The sequence below is a fragment of the Arachis hypogaea genome, chromosome 13 (genome assembly GCF_003086295.3).
Source record: "Arachis hypogaea cultivar Tifrunner chromosome 13, arahy.Tifrunner.gnm2.J5K5, whole genome shotgun sequence".
Classification (NCBI taxonomy): Eukaryota; Viridiplantae; Streptophyta; class Magnoliopsida; order Fabales; family Fabaceae; genus Arachis; species Arachis hypogaea.
This window is the reverse complement of record NC_092048.1, coordinates 98,833,476-98,852,351: the sequence shown is the minus strand read 5'-3', so window position 1 is coordinate 98,852,351 and position 18,876 is coordinate 98,833,476. Positions and strand designations below refer to the sequence as shown.

Here is an 18,876-nt window from a genome sequence, read left to right as displayed (position 1 = left end):
CTTTTGCTTTATTCCTTACATGCCAACTTAGTTTAAATCTTTGTTTATATATTAGACCTTTTTCACTCTATCAATCCAACAACCTTCTGATCTGCCTGACTAAGACCTTCAAGATAACCATAGCTTGCTTCAAACCACAATCCTCGTGGGATCACCCTGCCTCGCTCAGGTATTACTTGGACGACCCAGTGCACTTGCTGGTATAGCTATACGAAGGTGTGGGGATTCGTGCACCAAGTTTTTGGCGCCGTTGTCGGGGATTATTAAGTTTGGACAAACTGCCGGATTGTTTTGCTCCTAAGATCAGGTAAGTTTATTTTACATTATTTTAATTGAGTCTTTAATTTTTGTTTTCTTCTTCTTCAATTTTCAAAAAATTCAAAAAAATTTTCAAAAATATTTTTATTTTCTTTGTTTGATCTTTGTTCTTGTTTTGAGTATTTTGTTTTTGTTCTTGTTGTGTTTTTCAATTTTTATGAGTCTTTCCTTCTAAAAATTTTTCAAAAATATTTTCTTTGTTTAAATCTTGTTTCAATTTTTAAGTTTGGTGTTTTCTTATTATTTTTCTTGTGTTTTTCGAAAACTTTGCTATGGTTTTCTAAAAATTTTAGGTTTGGTGTTCTTTTTGTGTTCTTGTGTTCTTTGAGTCTTTAAATTTTGTTCTTCGTGTTCTTGTTCATCTTCAAGGTGTTCTTAAGTCTTGTGTGTGTTTTGATCTTAAAATTTTTAAGTTTGCTGTCCCTTAGTGTTTCCCTCCAAAATTTCGAAAATAAAGGAGTGCTATATCTAAAAATTTTAAGTCTTGTGTCTTTTTTGTATTTTTCTCTTTCATCAATAAATTCAAAAAATAAAAAAATATATTTTTCTAACTTAATTTTAACTAATTTTTCGAAAATATTAAAAAAAATTCAGATTTTGATTTTAAAATTTTATCTTATCTTCTCTTAGTTGTCAAGTTTTCGAAAATCAAAATTTTCAAAAGTAAAAATCATATCTTTTTCAAAAAAAATCTTATCTTTTTCAAAATCATATCATATCTTTACAAAATTCAAAAATCTCATCTTATCTTTTTCAAAATCAATTTACTAATCTTATTTTTTTTCTTTTTTCTTATCTTATCTTTTCTAACTTCTAATTTTTAAATCATATCTTTTTCAAAACTTTTTAAAATCTTATCTTATCTTTTTCTAATTTTAAATTTCAATTTCAAATCTTTTTCTTATTTTATCTTCTATTTTATCTTAATTAAAATCTTTTCTTATCTTATCTTTTATTTTTATTTTTATTTTTTTATCTTTTCTTAATTAATATCTTATCTTTTCTCTCGTCTTTTTCAAAACCACCTAACTAACTCTCTCTTCTCAAATTTTCGAAAACTACTTCTATCTTCTCTCTCTTATTTTTCAAAACCTCCTAACTAACTCTTCTCTTCCTTAATTTTCAAAAATATCTCTCTTCCTCTCTCTTTTTTTTTTAAAACTACCTAACTAACTCTCTTCTCTCTTAAATTTTCGAAAATTTCTCTCTTTTCTCTCTTTTATTTCAAAAATTCACTAACCAATTTTAAAATATTTTTAAATTGTTAGCCATATTTTCAAAAATTAATTAATTAAATTAATTAATAAAAATAAAAAATATTTTAATTGTTATTTACTTTTTCTATTTATACATCTTCTCTTCTCATCTCTATTCATTCAATTCTACTTCCTTCGACTCTTGGTCTACCTCAACTTCTTTATCTTCTTTCCTTTCTTCTTCACATCTCACTTGGAGCTTCTTGCCAATTGGCACAGAAAACTTTCTTGTGATTTCCTTTCTTTACCCTTATCCAAGGTATTTTTTCTTTACTTATTTTATTTATTTTTATATTAATTTTTATCTTCTTCTTCTTTCCCTACTTCTGACTTTAAGGATAAGCTTCTTGCCTATTGGCAGTCTCTTTCTTTTCTTTTTTTTTCTTTTCTTCTTGTTTATGACCAGGAGCAGGGATAAAGGACTCCTCTTGACTCTTGATCTTGAACCTGAGAAGACTCTGAGGAGGCGTTTATAATAAGCTAAAGCACAACACTCCGGAAGAGACCTTTCAGAAAACTTTGAACAAGAAAAGGGAGACATGGCCGAACCTAGAAGAGAGGCAAGAAAGGTGCTTGGTGGCTTCAACCCTGATTTCTATGGAGAAAATATCAATGTACCTCCTATCAGAGAAAGAAGCTTTGAGATCACCCCACAACATATTACATTAGTGTTGCAGAAGTTCCAATTTCACGGACATCCACAGGAAGACCCCAGTAAATTTATTACTGACTTCCTGCAGTTCTGTGACACTACAGACACCAATGGAGTGGACCCTGAACTCCACAAGATAAAACTATTCCCATTTGCTCTAAAAGATCGAGCAAAGGATTGGTGGGATATTGCACACAGGGGAAGTATGAACACCTGGGATCAGGTTATTAACAATTTCCTGAACAAGTTCTCTCCCTCACAGAGACTAGCAAAGCTTGTGATAGATGTCTAGACCTTCAGACAGAAGGAGAGTGAGTCTCTCCGTGATGCTTGGGAGAGGTACAAATTGATGTTCAGGAATTGCCCCCATGTGTTGTCTGGATGGGGCAAGACGATCATCTTCTATAAAGCTATCTTTGAGATGGCCAGGGAGACAATAGATCACTTTGCAGGTGGTTCTCTGGACCTAATAGAGACATATGAAGAGGCAGATGAGCTCATTGAGATAGCTGCGAATAACCAGCACTTATACTCCTGTGAGGAGACCCCAGCTAGGATAGAAGTTCTAGACATGGAAACTTTAAAAGAAGGTGAGATAGTAGTCTTCGCCAAGGAGGCCAAACCTCAGGAGCATGCCACTGAGGGACTTAAGGCAAGCAAGGACTAAGAGGATCCTGAGACTTCCATTGAGCACGCCCTTACAGAAGAGAAGGAACCTCAAGTTGATTCCTCTCTGGACGTACAAGAGGAGTCTGTAATGATCACAACGCTCCCTCTTGTAGAGATGAAAGAACCTCAAGAGCCACATTTCCTTGGCATGCAGAAAGAACTAGCAAATGAGCAGTTAGCTCATTCCCCAGCATCCTTTAAGGAACTGCAAGTTAATATCTCTTTTATAGAGGTATTTGAAAAGAAGGACCTAAGGGAAGATGAAATAGAGATACTTACTAAGAAGTATAGTATCCTAATTCAGTTTGAGCTGCCAAAGAAGATGCCAGATCTTTGGAGCTTTCAGATCCTATGGATTATTGGAAAGATCATTTTTGACAAAGCCCTGTATGATCTTGGTTTAAGTTTAAATCTGATACCTTCCACTGAGGCAGAAGCCGAGTCTAAAGAGATTTGGAAGGCATTGAACGCCAGTGAGGAAGCCTTCACTGGGCGTTCAATGCCTATGATGGCAGGAAGCCTGGCGCTGAACGGCAGTGAGGAAGCCCTTACTGGGCGTTCAACGCCCATACACCCAGGGAAGCTGGTATTAAACGCCAGCAAGGACACCCCTGCTAGGCGTCCAACGCCCAGAATGCTAGAGGGACTGGTGTTGAACGCCAGTCAGGGTGGACAGCAAGGGCGTTCAACGCCCAATAAGCTAACAGAGCTGGCGTTGAATGCCAGTGAGAGCACACTGATGAACGGACTTTTGACGGTTTAGAATTCTCAAATGAAATCTCGTCGAAGTATAATCTATTAACCAACAATAATCCTTTCATACAAAAATTTGTTTGTTACTAGTACAAACCCCTAAAATCTATAAACCGAAGATTTAAACCTCGGGTCATTCTCCCTAGGAATTGCAATAAAGTGTCTTGTTATTGGTTATGAGCTATGTTTTGGGGTTTTTGGGATAAGAGACATGAAATGTAAATGACAATGAAATAAACTAATAGCTACAAAGGTCTTGGCAAGGTTTGGTGGTCAAGGATCTCTATCCTAATCACTAACCACAACATGAGAATTGGCAAGGATCAACCCCATTAAGTCATCCTCTAACTAATAAAGGAAAGTCAAATGAGCTATGTCAATCCAAGTCCATAAGTCCTAGTTCTCCACCAATTCAATTAGTGAGATCTAGAGTTAATGCCTCCCAATCGTCAATCACTTGGACATTAGTAACTCAAGGGTTTCTAAGTTACCTTCCCAAGCCAAGAGCATAAAATTCTACTATAAAATTCAACCAAGCATTTCATCAAACACTTGGAAGGCATAAAAGAAAAGCATAAAATTGCAAGGAAAGTAAATCTACACTACTCAATTGCAAGAAATTAAACAACAAAAAATCAAATCAACAATAAAGGAACATGAATCATAAATTGCATAAAAGGAAAATGGAAGAACAAAAGTGCATCAACATAAAAGTAGAGAATTACAAGAACTAAATGCTAAACTAGAGAGAGGAAAGGTAGAAGAAGAAGAATTACAAAGAGAAAAGTAAATCAAAGCATGAAATTAAACTAGATCTAAGAGTTTCTAATCTAGATCTAAAACCTAATCCTAATCCTAGAGAGAAGTGAGAGCTTCTCTCTCTAAAACTAACTCTAATCTAATCCTAATGAGTTTAAATGATGCTAAGTGTTGATTTCCTTCAATCCTTGGTCCTTTAAATGCATTTTGGTGCCAAAGTTGGTTGCAAATTGGGCCCCACAGCTCTCAGAAATCGCTGGGCACGTTTTCTATTAAAAAATCACGTGCGCCCACCGGCGTGTACGCGTACAGTGCGCGTGCGCGTCCCTTGCATTTTCGTGATCCACGCGTGCGCGTACAGTGTGTGTGTGCGTGGATGAAGATATCTAAATCTTTGGCTTTTTCATGTGTTCTCCACTTTGCATGCTTTTCTCTTCACTCCTTTGATTCATTCCTAGCCTTTTTCAACCTGAAATCACTTAACAAACAAATCAAGGCATCTAGTAGAATCAAAGGTGAATTAGATTTAGCTAATTAAAGACCTAGAAAGCATGTTTTCACACTTAAGCACAAATTGGGAGACAATCATGAAACCATGCTATTTCATTGAATAAATGTGGGTAAAAGGTGATAAAATCCCCTAAAATCAATACAAGATAACCCCTAAATATGGGGTTTATCAACCTCCCCACACTTAAACCAAGCATGTCCTCATGCTTAAACCAAGAGAAAGTAAAGGGATCAACATTTATTCAATGAAATCCAACTAAATGCAATATACCTATATGCAACTATCTAAATGAATGTAATTGCTTAGTCAAAATAAATCAATTCCCAAGAAGCATATATGCACAAGGGCTAAGGACTAGCAAGTCTAATCCACAATTGAATTGAGTTATTAAATATTTTTACAAACTTGCATGAAAAAAGATGATCATAGGTGAAAACATGTAATTAAGCATCAAACCCTCATCGGATGTGTTTGCACTCTATTCGCTCAAGTGTTTAGGGTTGATTCTCTTAATTCTCCCCTAATCATTCTTTCCAAGATTTGTTTTTCATCTAACAATCAACATATATTTCATGCATGCATACAAGTATCATGATGTCTTTTCTTTAGGTTGTAATGGGGCTAGGGTCAAGGTAGGATGCATATTTGGTCAAGTGAGCTTGAAATTTGAATCTTTGATAAGCTTAGACTTCCCACCTAACCTATGACATCCTATACAACTTCAAAACTAACCTAACTACCCATTTTCTCACTTTTTTTCAACATACTCATGCATTTCCTTTTCTTGATCACAACACATATACATTGATTTTTATTGACTTTACTTTGGGGCATTTTTGTCCTTTTTTTTATTTCTTTCTTTCTCTTTTTCTTTCTTTTTCTATTTCTTTCTTTTTCTATTTTTTTCTTCTTTTTCTTTTCTTTCTTTTTGTTTTTCTCTTTTTTTTCTTTCAAACTATATACAAGAACATCAATGCATAAGGTCTATACATTCCTTACACATGAGCATGTACCCAATTCCCAATATTTACAACAAAAATATAAAACTACCCTCTTTATTCAACCAATGTCCCAAGTTTCTCACACTTGAATACACACATACACACTAGTCTAAGCCAATCAAAGATCCAAATTAAGGACCTTTATTGTTTTTCACTTTAAGGCTTGTAATGTGCTAAAATTATGAACAAGCGGGTTAAGCATAGGCTCAAAGTTGCTAACAATGGAAGATAAAAGGTAAGGCTATTTGGGTAAGTGAGCTAAATGAAATGATGGCCTCAATCATATAAATGCATGAGTACACAAAATAATGGACATAAAGAATCAAACAAATCAAAGATTACAATCATAGAAAGAGAATAATGCACACAAGAAGGAAAATAAGTGGTTATAAGATGTAACCACGTCATTAGGCTCAAATCTCACAAGCTTGTGTTCTTAGCTCAAAAAAAAATGTTCCACAATATATATAATTCAAGCAAGTCCTATGAAAAGTTTTCACTCAAATCAATTGGTTCCCTATAGATAGAAATCTTGAAGAACCTCATTATTTTGACTAAGCTTATTATGTATATATATGCAAAAATAAGAAAATGAAACAAAAATCCTAAAGACCTAAAATGAAATGCAGAAGTGTTGGGATTAGAGATTTATCACCCAAAATCGCCGACCAGTCGGACGACCTCCCCACACTTAAAAGTTTGCACCGTCCTCGGTGCATTCAAAGATGAGCAAGGGGGTACGGCGACTCTCCGGATTGCTACCTTCAGCTGGTAGGTCAACCGGTGCTGCGTGTTCTTTCTTCCGCTTCTGTTATTACTTGTGGTGCATCATTCATGAAAAATAGAAAATAACACCATAAGATGAGAAAATACAAAAGCAAAGAAGCATACATTGTTGGGATGAGGTACTAATCACTAGAATTGAGTGAGTGAGTTGGTGTGACATTTATGAAAGTAGGGATGTGAGTTCTAAATTAGGCACCTTTTAGAACACACATTAGCATAAAAAGCAATGTCACAAAAGAAGCATGCACTTCACTTATTCTAGTGTGCTTGAGATGCTTTAAGTAAACTTGTAAGGTAAAACAAGCATTAAAGAAGCATGAGAGCATTCAAGTTAAAAGCATATGGATGCATATGATCATGAAGCACAATGCATTAAGATAAATGTACACCATCCAATGTCAAGAGATTGCCTAATCAAAGAATAGGGTTCAAATCACATGGTGGCCAAATCATGCAATTCAAGAAGAGTTACAAGCTCGAAGGCAATTTTCATCACTTGGTATTCTTAAAAGGTAAGCATGAAAAATCAACCAAGTAGCAAAATATAACCTCAACAATAGAATCCAACAAAGTTTATAAATATAATGATGTTAAGATAACATTCCTTTTTAATACTCAGTAGCAATTAATGGTAAACAAGAATAACAACCCAACACTTACAATGGAAAAGAGAAAAATGAAATGAAAACTAACTAAAACTAACTAATTAACTAACTAACTAACTAATTAGTTAACTAAAATAAATGGTTATCAATGGTGTTTGGGAGTGTTGGATGAGGGGTAGAAGAAGGGAAGAAGAGGAGAAGGAAAGAAATGGAAAGAGGAGAATAAAAGAGATGTGTTGAAGGAAGGACATCCGCGCGTACGCGCACATGGCGCGCGCGTGGATGGTGTTGCAATGGACTCAAAGCATACGCGTACATGGCGCGTGCGCGCTGATGGCTTATTTCAAGAGTGACGTGTACGCGTCATGTGTGCGTACGCGCGAGTTGTTTTGTGCCAAAGGCACAATGCACGCGCAACGTTCGCACAACTCTCGGGTTTTTGGCTTGGGGGTGGAATTTCTAAATCCACGCGTATGCGTACATGACGCGTCTGCGTAGGTAGGCAAAAATGCTTGATGTGCACGTACGCGCGGATGGTGCTCTGTTTTTCAAAATTTTTTCTATGTTTTTGCACCAATCCAAGCATTCCAAACCTCCAAACAACTACTAAAACAACATAAAACCTTATTTAACATACTAAACTATCAATTATACTCAACAAATCAACCAAGTACATGAATTTAAACTAATTACCAATATGTACAAAAAGAGAAAATGAAAAGAAGTTACCATGGTAGGGTGTCTTCCACCTAGCACTTTTGTTTATTGTCCTTAAATTGGACTTATGGGGAGCTCCTCTCAAGGCGGCTTGTGCTTGAAGCTATCTTGGAACTCCCATCAATGCTTGGTTCTCCATTGTGCCCCAAGATTTCTTATGGATTGAGTCAAGTGTTGATGGAGTTCTTCACAAGCTTGGGGCTCCCAAAGTTGATCCTCTTCTTGTAATCCGGGATCCCACACTTTATTTTCACACCTGTCTTGAAGTTGATCATTATTAATCTGTCCGGGTGGCAAATAAGATGAATTCTCAATAAAGTGACCAACAATCCTCCTAGACCCATCTAGTTGAGCACTATTCCAACCTTTATATCTCATGTTTGATGCATCAACCATAATGAGCCTTGATTTGCAACGCCAACCACAAAACCTTTTTTGCTTACGCTTCATCCCACAAAGTTCCCTAAGTTGGCCATTCGTTTCAAGCAAACCATATTCAAGTGGGATAATAAAGCTAATAGAAATGAATTTCACTCATTCAAATGAAGGAGTAGATGGTAACTTAGGTAAAGAAGCATCCAAGGATCTTGACAAAGCGTATTCAATTCCCATCCTCCTTTTTCTAAGGATCTCCACCTCCTCACAAGATCTCTTGATCTCAATTCTTTATTTAATAATTTTATCTAAGCCTTTTCCCTTACTTAAATCATAAATGGGAGGGTGAGAGAAATTTACCTCAATGATGCTTCCACATCCCATGGGAGAAGGTTCTTCATGCTCAAAGTATTCTTCACCACTAAGACTTGATGCTTGATCTTTTTTACCAAGGGAACTCAATTCTTGCTCTATCCCATTCAATTCTTCATATGGAATATGCCTTGGAGGTTGTGCACATTCCTCTTTGACATCAAATTCAACCTTCTTGGAGGGATTTTCTTCAATTCTATGTTCCCATGGAGGCTCCGAATCTCCTAAGTCTTCAACCACTTCTTCCTTTTCTTCAACAATTATGGCTTCCTCCAATTGTTCTAATACAAAGCAACTTCCCTCATTCTCCACCAATCTCTCCTTCATGTTATGCTCTTCATTTGTTTCTCCACATATAGCTATGGGAGTTCCTTGAGTGTTCAAGCATTGGGATGCTAACCGGTTTACCACCTCGTCCAAGGCGACCGTGAATTGTCGCACATCCCTTTTCATCTCCTCTTGTCCTTGGACAAGAATATCAAGGATTTCATCCATTGGAGGTTGCGGTGGATGGAAGGTTTCATCAATTTGGGGGAAAGATTCATAGTATGAAGGTGGTTCCTCTTGGTAGAGTTGTGGTGGTTCAATATTTTCTATTCTTTCCACTTGTTGAACAACACACTCCATGGTTGCTTGAAGTTGATCCAATGTTTCCTTGAGACGATCCCTTGACTCTTGTTCCTTTTGGATATCATGAGTAGGATCATATGTCTCTTGGATTGAAGGACATGAGTATTCTTCCATGGGAGGTTGCGGTGGAAAGTAGTGTTCATCTTGTGGTTGAAAATTGTCATGCATTGGAGGTGGTTCATCTTGGTAATAGTATGGAAGAGGTGGCTCTTGAAAATCTTGATGTTGGAATGGTGGTGGCTCTATATGTGGTTCATATGGCTCATATGGTTGTTGTAATGGTGGATATGGATGAGGGTCATATGAAGGTGGTTGGTAAAAAGAGGCTTGTGAGTGTGGTAGATGGCTATGTTGAGGATATGGCTCATAGGTGTATGGTGGTGGTTCTTGGAAGTCACAAGGGGACTCACCATAACCATTGGATTGGTATGCATCATAGAATGGCTCTTGTTCATAGTGCATTGGTGGAGGTTGTTGCCATGAAGATTGATCATAGGCATATGACTCCTCCCACCTTTGAATATCCCATCATTGATATACATCCTCATTATAGCCCTCATTTCCTACAACATAGTGAGAACCAAACTCATAGCCAAAGTGAGAATTCATGATAGCAAGATGAAAAAATGAAAATAAAATCAAATAAGAGACAAAGAAAACCAAATCCTAAAACTAGTAAGAGCTAACAAAAGTAAACATATTCACACTATTCACATATACACAATAACCAATAACACAACACCATTGCAACTCCCTGGCACGACGCCATTTTTTGATGAACGGACTTTTGACGGTTTAGAATTCTCAAATGAAATCTCGTCGAAGTATAGTTTCTAAACCAACAATAATCCTTTCATACAAAAATTTGTTTGTCACTAGTACAAACCCCTAAAATCTATAAACCGAAGTATTTAAACCTCGGGTCATTCTCCCTAGGAATTGCAATAAAGTGTCTTGTTATTGGTTATGAGGTATGTTTTGGGGGTTTTTGGGATAAGAGACATGAAATGTAAATGACAATGAAATAAAATAATAGCTACAAAGGTCTTGGCAAGGTTTGGTGGTCAAGGATATCTATCCTAATCACTAACCACAACATGAGAATTGGCAAGGATCAACCCCATTAAGTCATCCTCTAACTAATAAAGGAAAGTCAAATGAGCTATGTCAATCCAAGTCCATAAGTCCTAGTTCTCCACCAATTCAATTAGTGAGATCTAGAGTTAATGCCTCCCAATCGTCAATCACTTGGACATTAGTAACTCAAGGGTTCCTAAGTTACCTTCCCAATCCAAGAGCATAAAATTCTACTCTAAAATCCAACCAAGCATTTCATCAAACACTTGGAAGGCATAAAAGGAAAGCATAATAAAATTGCAAGGAAAGTAAATCTACACTACTCAATTACAAGGAATTAAAAAACAAAAAATCAAATCAATAATAAAGGAACATGAATCATAAATTGCATAAAAGGAAAATGGAAGAACAAAAGTGCATCAACATAAAAGTAGAGAATTACAAGAACTAAATGCTAATCTAGAGAGAGGAAAGGTAGAAGAAGAAGAATTACAAAGAGAAAATTAAATCAAAGCATGAAATTAAACTAGATCTAAGAGTTTTTAATCGAGATCTAAAACCTAATCCTAGTCCTAGAGAGAAGTGAAAGCTTCTCTCTCTAAAACTAACTCTAATCTAATCCTAATGAGTGTAAATGATGCTAAGTGTTGATTTCCTTTAATCATTGGTCCTTTAAATACATTTTAGCACCAAAGTTGGTTGCAAATTGGGTCCCACAGCTCTCAGAAGTTGCTGGGCACGTTTTCTATTAAAAAATCACATGCGCTGATGAGCGGATAATTTATACGCTTTTGGCATTATTTTTAGGTAGTTTTTAGTATGATTTAGCTACTTTTTAGTATATTTTTATTAGTTTTTAAATAAAAATCACATATCTGGACTTTACTATAAGTTTGTGTATTTTTCTGTGATTTCAAGTATTTTCTGGCTGAAATTGAGGGACCTGAGCAAAAATCTGATTCAGAGGCTGAAAAAGGACTGTAGATGCTGTTGGATTCTGACCTCTCTACACTTGAAGTGGATTTTCTGGAGCTACAGAAGTCCAATTGGCACACTCTCAATTGAGATAGAAAGTAGATATCATGGGCTTTTCAGCAATATATAATAATCCATACTTTGCCCGAGGTTTGACGACGCAAACTGACGTTTAAACGCCAACTTCCTGCCCTATTCTGGCGTTAAACACCAGAACTGAGTTACAAGCTGGAGTTAAATGCCCAAACTGGTACCAAAGCTGGCGTTTAACTCCTAGAAAAGCTTCTACATGTGAAAGCTTCAATGCTCAGCCCAAGAACACACCAAGTGGTCCCGGAAGTAGATTTCTACATCATTTACTCATTTCTGTAAACCCTAGGTTACTAGTTTAGTATAAAAACTACTTTTAGTGATTTATTTTACATCTTTGGACGTTTAGTCCTTAGACCTTTATGCTTTTTTACACGTTTGGAGGCTGGCCTTTCGGCCATGCCTAGACCATTATCACTTATGTATTTTCAACGGTGGAGTTTCTACACCCCATAGATTAAGGTGTGGAGCTCTGCTGTTCCTCATGAATTAATGCAAAGTACTATTGTTTTTATATTCAAATCAAGCTTCTTCTTATTCTAAGATATTCATTCGCACCCAAGAACATGATGAATGTGATGATTATGTGACACTCATCACCATTCTCGCTTATGAACGCGTGCCTGACAAACACTTCTATTCTACATGAAAACAAGCTTGAATGTATATCTCTTAGCCTCCATTCCGAAAGATCGGAGTCTTCGTGGTATAAGCTAGCATCAATTGGCAGCATTCTTGAGATCCGAAAAGTCTAAACCTTGTCTGTGGTATTCCGAGTAGGATCTGGGATGGGATGACGGTGACGAGCTTCAAACTCGCGAGTGTTGGTCGTAGTGACAGGCGCAAAAGGATCAATGGATCCTATTCCAACATGAGTGAGAACCGACAGATGATTAGCTGTGCGGTGACAACGTATTTGGACCATTTTCACTGAGAGGACGAACGGTAGCCATTGACAACGGTGATCCCCCAACATACAGCTTACCATGGAAAGAAGTATGAACGGTTGAATGAAGACAGTAGGAAAGTAGAGATTCAGAAGCACACGCATCTCCATACGCTTATTTGAAATCCCACCAATGAATTACGTAAGTATTTCTATCTTATTTTATATTTTATTTATATTTTAATTATCAAAACCTCATAACCATTTGAATCTGCCTGATTGAGATTTACAAGATGACCATAGCTTGCTTCAAGCCGACAATCTCTATGTGATCGACCCTTACTCACGTAAGGTTTATTACCTGGACGACCCAGTGCACTTGCTGGTTAGTTGTGCGCAGTTGTGAAAAAGAATTGAGATTATGATCGTGCGTACCAAGTTGTTGGCGCAGTTGAGTGAATCACAATTTCGTGCACCAAGTTTTTGGCGCCGTTGCCGGGAATTATTCGAGTTTGGACAACTGACGGTTCATCTTGTTACTCAGATTAGGTAATTTTATTTTAATTTTAAGCTTTTTGTTTTTATTATTTTTATTTTTGAAAAATTTTCAAAAAATAAATTATTCTATGACTTCAGAATTTTTAAGAATGAATTCTAGAGTTTCATCATGATCTGTTGAAGCCTGGCTGGCTGTTAAGCCATGTCTAATTTTTTGGACTGAGGCTTCCACTTATCATGGCAAGAGCCCTTGGACTCCCATCTAATCTGCTGTTGTATGTCTGATTTGTATGCTGAAGCTTGGCTGGCCATTGGCCATGTCTAGTGTTTTGGACCGAAGCTTTCACTAAAAGCTTGGCTGGCTAGTAAGCCATGTCTAATTCCTGGACCGGAGTTTTAGAATAACATCGCATGATTCCTGGAATTCTTATTAAAAAATTTGAATTTCCTTATTTTCTTTTTCAAAATTAATTTTCAAAAAAAATACAAAAAAAAAATTAATTAATAAAATCATAAAAACCAAAAATAATTTTGTGTCTCTTGTTTGAGTCTAGTGTGAAATTGTAAGTTTGGTGTCCATTGCATCTTTTTAGCTTTTCTTAAAATTTTTGAAACTCATGCATGTGTTCTTCATAATCTTCAAGTTGTTCTTGATGATTTTCTTTGTTTGATCTTTGTATTTTCATGTTTTGTGTCTTTTCTTGTTTTTCATATGCATTTTCAATTTGTTAGTGTCTAAAGTTTGAAAATTTCTAAGTTTGGTGTCTTGCATGTTTTTCTTTTCTTAAAAATTTTCAAAAATAAGTTCTTGGTGTTCATCTTGACATTCAAAGTGTTCTTGCATGCATCATGTGTTTTGATCTTGAATTTTCATGTTTTTCATCATTTTTATGTTTTTCTCTCTCCTCATTAAAAATAAAAAATAAAAAAATATCTTTTCCTTATTTTGCTCATAATTTTCGACAATTTGGTTTGATTTAGTCAAAAGTTTTAAAAATCTAGTTGTTTCTTATGAGTCAAGTCAAATTTTCAATTTAAAAAATCCTATCTTTTCAAAACTTTTTCAAAAATTAAATCTTTTTCATTTTCTATAGATATTTTCGAAAACTTTTAAAAATTGATTTTCAAAATCTTTTTCTTATTTTTATTTCATATTTTCAAAATTAATGTTAACAATTAATGTGATTGATTCAAAAATTCTAAGTTTGTTACTTTCCTAGTAAGAAAGGTTCAATCTTTAAATTTTAGAATCATATCTTTTTGTTTCTTGTTAGTCAAGTAATTAACTTTAATTTCAAAAAATCAAATCTTTTTAAATTTCTTTTTCAAAATAATTTTCAATCATATCTTTTTCAAAATCAATTTCAAAATCTTTTCTAACCTCTTATCTTTTCAAAATTGATTTTCAAATCTTTTTCAATTAACTACTTGACTTTTTGTTTGTTTTACTATTTCTTATCTTTTTCAAAACCACCTAACTAATTTTCTCTCTCTAATTTTCGAAAACTCCTTCCCACTTTTTCAAAATTTATTTTAATTAACTAATTGTTTTAAATTTTAATTTAATTTTATTTCTCTTCTTAATTTTTGAATTCTAACTAATAATTAAAATAAAAACAAAAATATTTTCCTTTTATTCTTTTTAAATTCAAAATTCTCTCTCTCACATCTCTTTCTATTTATTTATTTATCTACTAACACTCCTTTTCCACTCAAAATTCAAACCCTCTCTTCTTCTACTCACATAAAGGAATCTCTATACTGTGACATAGAGGATTCCTCTTCTTTTCTGTTCTCTTCTTTTTCATATGAGCAGGAACAGGGATAAAGACATTCTTATTGAAGCTGATCCTGAACCTGAAAGGACTCTTAAGAGGAAACTAAGAGAAGCTAAAGCACAACCCTCTGAAGAGGACCTGACAGAAATTCTCGAAAAAGAAGGAGACATGGCCGAACCCAATAACAATGGTGGAGATGCAAGGAAGATGCTTGGTGACTTTATTGCACCCTCTTCTAACTTCTATGGAAGAAGCATCTCAATTCCTGCAATTGGAGCAAACAACTTTGAGCTTAAGCCTCAATTAGTTTCTCTAATGCAACAGAATTGCAAGTTTCATGGACTTCCATTGGAAGATCCTCATCAGTTCTTAGCTGAATTCTTGCAAATCTGTGACACTGTCAAGATCAATGGAGTTGCTCCCGAGGTCTACAGGCTTATACTTTTTCCTTTTGCTGTAAGAGACAGAGCTAGAACATGGTTGGATTCACAACCTAAGGAAAGCCTGAACTCTTGGGAAAAGCTAGTCAGTGCTTTCCTGGCCAAATTCTTTCCACCTCAAAAGATGAGCAAGCTTAGAGTGGAAATCTAAACCTTCAGATAGAAGGAAGGTGAGTCCCTCTATGAAGCTTGGGAAAGATATAAGCAATTGATCAAAAGGTGTCCTACTGACATGCTTCCAGAATGGAGCATTAATGTATAGAAAACGATCCAACACAAAACTCACCGACAAGTGTACCGGGTTGTACCAAGTAATAATAACTCACATGGGTGAGGTCGATCCCACAGTGATTGAAGGATTGAACAATTTTAGTTAGGTGGTTGATTTAGTTATGCGAACAAGAGTTGATTTGAGTGATTTGTATCCAACAGAAGCTAAATTGCATGAAATTTAAAGGGAGAGGGATAATTGACAAGAATTTAAAGTGCAGAAGAATTAAAAGAGCTGAATCTTAAAGTGCAAGTAATGTAAATTGTAGAAACTTAAATTGTAAGAAACGTAAATAACTGAAACTTAAAGTGCAAGAAATGTAAATGGCTTAAATCATAAAATGATTTGGGAACTGGGATTGCAGAAATTAAACAAGCAAAAGTAAATGACAATTAACAGATAAGTAGAAGATGAATTTAGATGCAGCAGATCTAAACAAAAAAAGAAGAATTACTTGAGAAACCAAACAGAAAGCAAAATGTAGCTTAATTGCAATAGTTAAAGGGAAGTTGAGGATCTCAGGGGTGGAGGAGACTAGAAAACAAGTCTAGATCTCAAGTCCTTCCTTGATCCAACAAGAGAATAATTGCAAAAGAAATAGAAACAATTGCAGAAGAAGTAGAAGATGAATGCAGTAAAGAGAATTCAAATCAAAAATCACAATTCCTTGAATTATGCAGACAAATAAACAGAGAGAGATCTCAAGGTGAGATTGAAATAGAATTTCTTCAATTCTCTACCCAAGATCCAAAACAAAGAGTAGAAAGTGCAAAAGCAAGAACCAGAAAGAAGAGAGATCAATTCTCCTTCCAAATTCCCTAAAACAGAACTCAGAGATCCAAAGCAAAAATTCAAAAGAAAGTAAAAGTCCAAAAATTCTAAATGAAGGCAAAAAAGTCCTTTCTAAATCAAACTAGCTTCTATTTATGCACTTCCTATTTTTGGATTTTAGAATTTGGAGTGGGGTTTTTAATTTGGTGAAGAATTGAATTAAATTAGAATTTTAATTGAAATTTCAGCCCATGTGTTGCTCCCAGGGCATGGCTCGGTTCATGGGGAGAGCTGAGCTTTGGTGCTTGGTCCCTTGAAATATTTCGCGTGCCAATCCCTTGGACAGCTTCAGGGTAGTGCTCGGTTGGTGCCAAGAGTGCAGTTTCCTTGCTTTGTTAGTGGAGCCTCCGTGTTCAAAACTTGCTGGGAGCATTTTGGCCAATTTTGTCTTATTTTCCTTGCAAGGAGCGCTCCTTCCTTCCCTTGGGTCATGGGTTTGATCCTTGTGGAATGCACTTCAGCTAATTGTTGCTTGTTTTCCTTACAAGGATAGCGCCTCTTCCTCCCTCTTGGTCATGGGTTCGAAACTTGTGGCATGCACTAGCAAACTCTTTTTCCTTAATTTTTCTTGAGACATGCCCGATAAAGCTCTTGGCAAGAGCTGAGTTTTGAAACTTTGCCTTGCTCCCTCCTTTGCTTGTAGCGCTCGGTTCTCATGGAGAGCCTAGCTTTCCCTTTGCTTTGCCTTTGGCCTTGGAGTAGCGCTCCTTGTGAGAGCTTTAAGCTCTTGGCAAGAGCTTTAGGCTCTTGGCAAGAGCTTTAGGCTCTTGCTCCTTTGCTTTCTTGGCCTTGGATAAAGCTCTTGTAGAGAGCTTTGAGCTCTTGGTAAGAGCTCTATGGCTCTTGCTCCATGATGTGCCACACTTTCTTGTTTCCTTTAAGCCACGCTTTTTTTGTTTTTTTCTTTTCTTCACCTACAAGTAATCAAAATAACCAATCAAAGTATCACCAAATTCATGAAGTTTATAAATCATTTAAAAACCAATTAATTTTAGTTTAAACCTCATGATTTTGTGTCAATTAAAGAGTGGTTGATTGATTCAATAAAACCATGCAATTCCACTCCAAACCACTTACTTACAATGCAAGAAAGTGCATAAAACTTAATGAAACAAGTGAAAAATGCTTGAAAAGTTAGCATAAGATGACTTGTCATCACAACACCAAACTTAAAACTTGCTTGTCCCCAAGCAAGCACTAAACATAAGAGAAAATGAAATGAAATAGAGAAGTATGCATATCCTTATTTAGCAAATAGTTGAACTTGGTTCATGGAGTTTTATGCAGACAATGATAGCTTATTTATTAAGTGCTGTTACATAAGATATGTTTCCTCAAAGGCTCACTAAGGTTGCTGCTATAATGCTTCACTTTTGCTTGTTCCCTTGCTCATTTTACTTTCCTTACTTTGCTTAAAGAGCTTATTATTCATTGAAGGCTTGGTGGCGAATGTTGCAGCAGCCTTTGGCTTAGTTTTGCTCAACATTCCTTCACCACAGACACATGGCTCACCTTTTCTTCCTAGGATCATTGATGCCAGCATCTCTTTGGATTACTAAATGTTTTGTAGCTAGGTTGCTCTTGATGGTGGACTTTCGGTTGGCAATCCCAAATCAGTTGATCTAAGTGGCCAAGTTTCAAAATACTCCTCAGAACCTACTTGTCCAAGCATATCCTAGTACAAAAACACCACAGGCATGTGTCCTAGGATCCAAGCTATTGGTGTCTAGCCTTATTGTTTGTTTCTTTGCCAATTTTTGGCTTTTCTCTTTCTTTTTCTTTCTGTTTTGATTCATTCTCAAGGGATTTTCAATGATACAAGGCTTTATAACAGCAAACCAGTTCACACTTCTAGGAAAATGTCATTATGCAGCTTTTATTTAATGAGCTATGCATTAAATCAAGAAAATACCACCACTAACTTTCATTCTAACTTTTGCAACATTGGATATTCACTTTCTAATTCAAACATTTTTCTTTTATTCATTGCAGAGAGGAACAAAACAAAATTCAAGCTAATGAAGGATAACAAGATTATGCAGATAGCATTCTTTAGCAAAGATTTTCACTTGCAACTCAATAAACACTTTAGCCAGACATATAGGGACTCTCAAGTTAAAATATTCCTCAGCAACAGGGGTTAAGTACAAATACAACCTGTTGGGTTGTAGCTTTCCATTCTTCCTTCGGTTGTGCCCCTTTTGAGTTATAATGCAGACTGTCTTTAATTGTTGGCTGTTTTCCTGCATAATCCTCAAAAGTTGCTTGCTTTTCAAGCCCTTTAGGCAACTGGTTAGTATGCAAAACTTATTTGTGGTCTTTTGAACTTACTTTGGTGTGTGAACACCAAACTTAGTCCCTTGCCAATGCTTCTCATGTAGCAAATTAACCATATGTGAGATCCTTTTGTCTTTGCTAAGGGTAATAGAACTAAAGACTAGAAAATAGCAGATTGGTTAAATGGTTTATCTGATTGCTTGGAGCTAGCATTATGTAGAAGGTGAGAATGTGTTTTAAGATGAGATTTTTGGTGGAAAACCAAACTTAGAATCCTTCATTCTCTCTTAAACTATTTTGGTGTGTGATAAACCCCAATTTTGTGGTTTATATTGTGTAGAATTTAGGG

At 35.7% G+C, this 18,876-nt stretch overlaps 1 non-coding gene across 1 annotated transcript; it reads right to left on the bottom strand.

The window, feature by feature from the left end:
* Positions 1 to 15,278: 15,278 nt before the first annotated feature.
* Positions 15,279 to 15,386, bottom strand: LOC112738890 (small nucleolar RNA R71). Its single transcript, XR_003169841.1, has one exon. It is a non-coding gene; the product is annotated as a small nucleolar RNA R71 (small nucleolar RNA).
* Between the last annotated feature and the right edge of the window lie 3,490 nt (positions 15,387 to 18,876).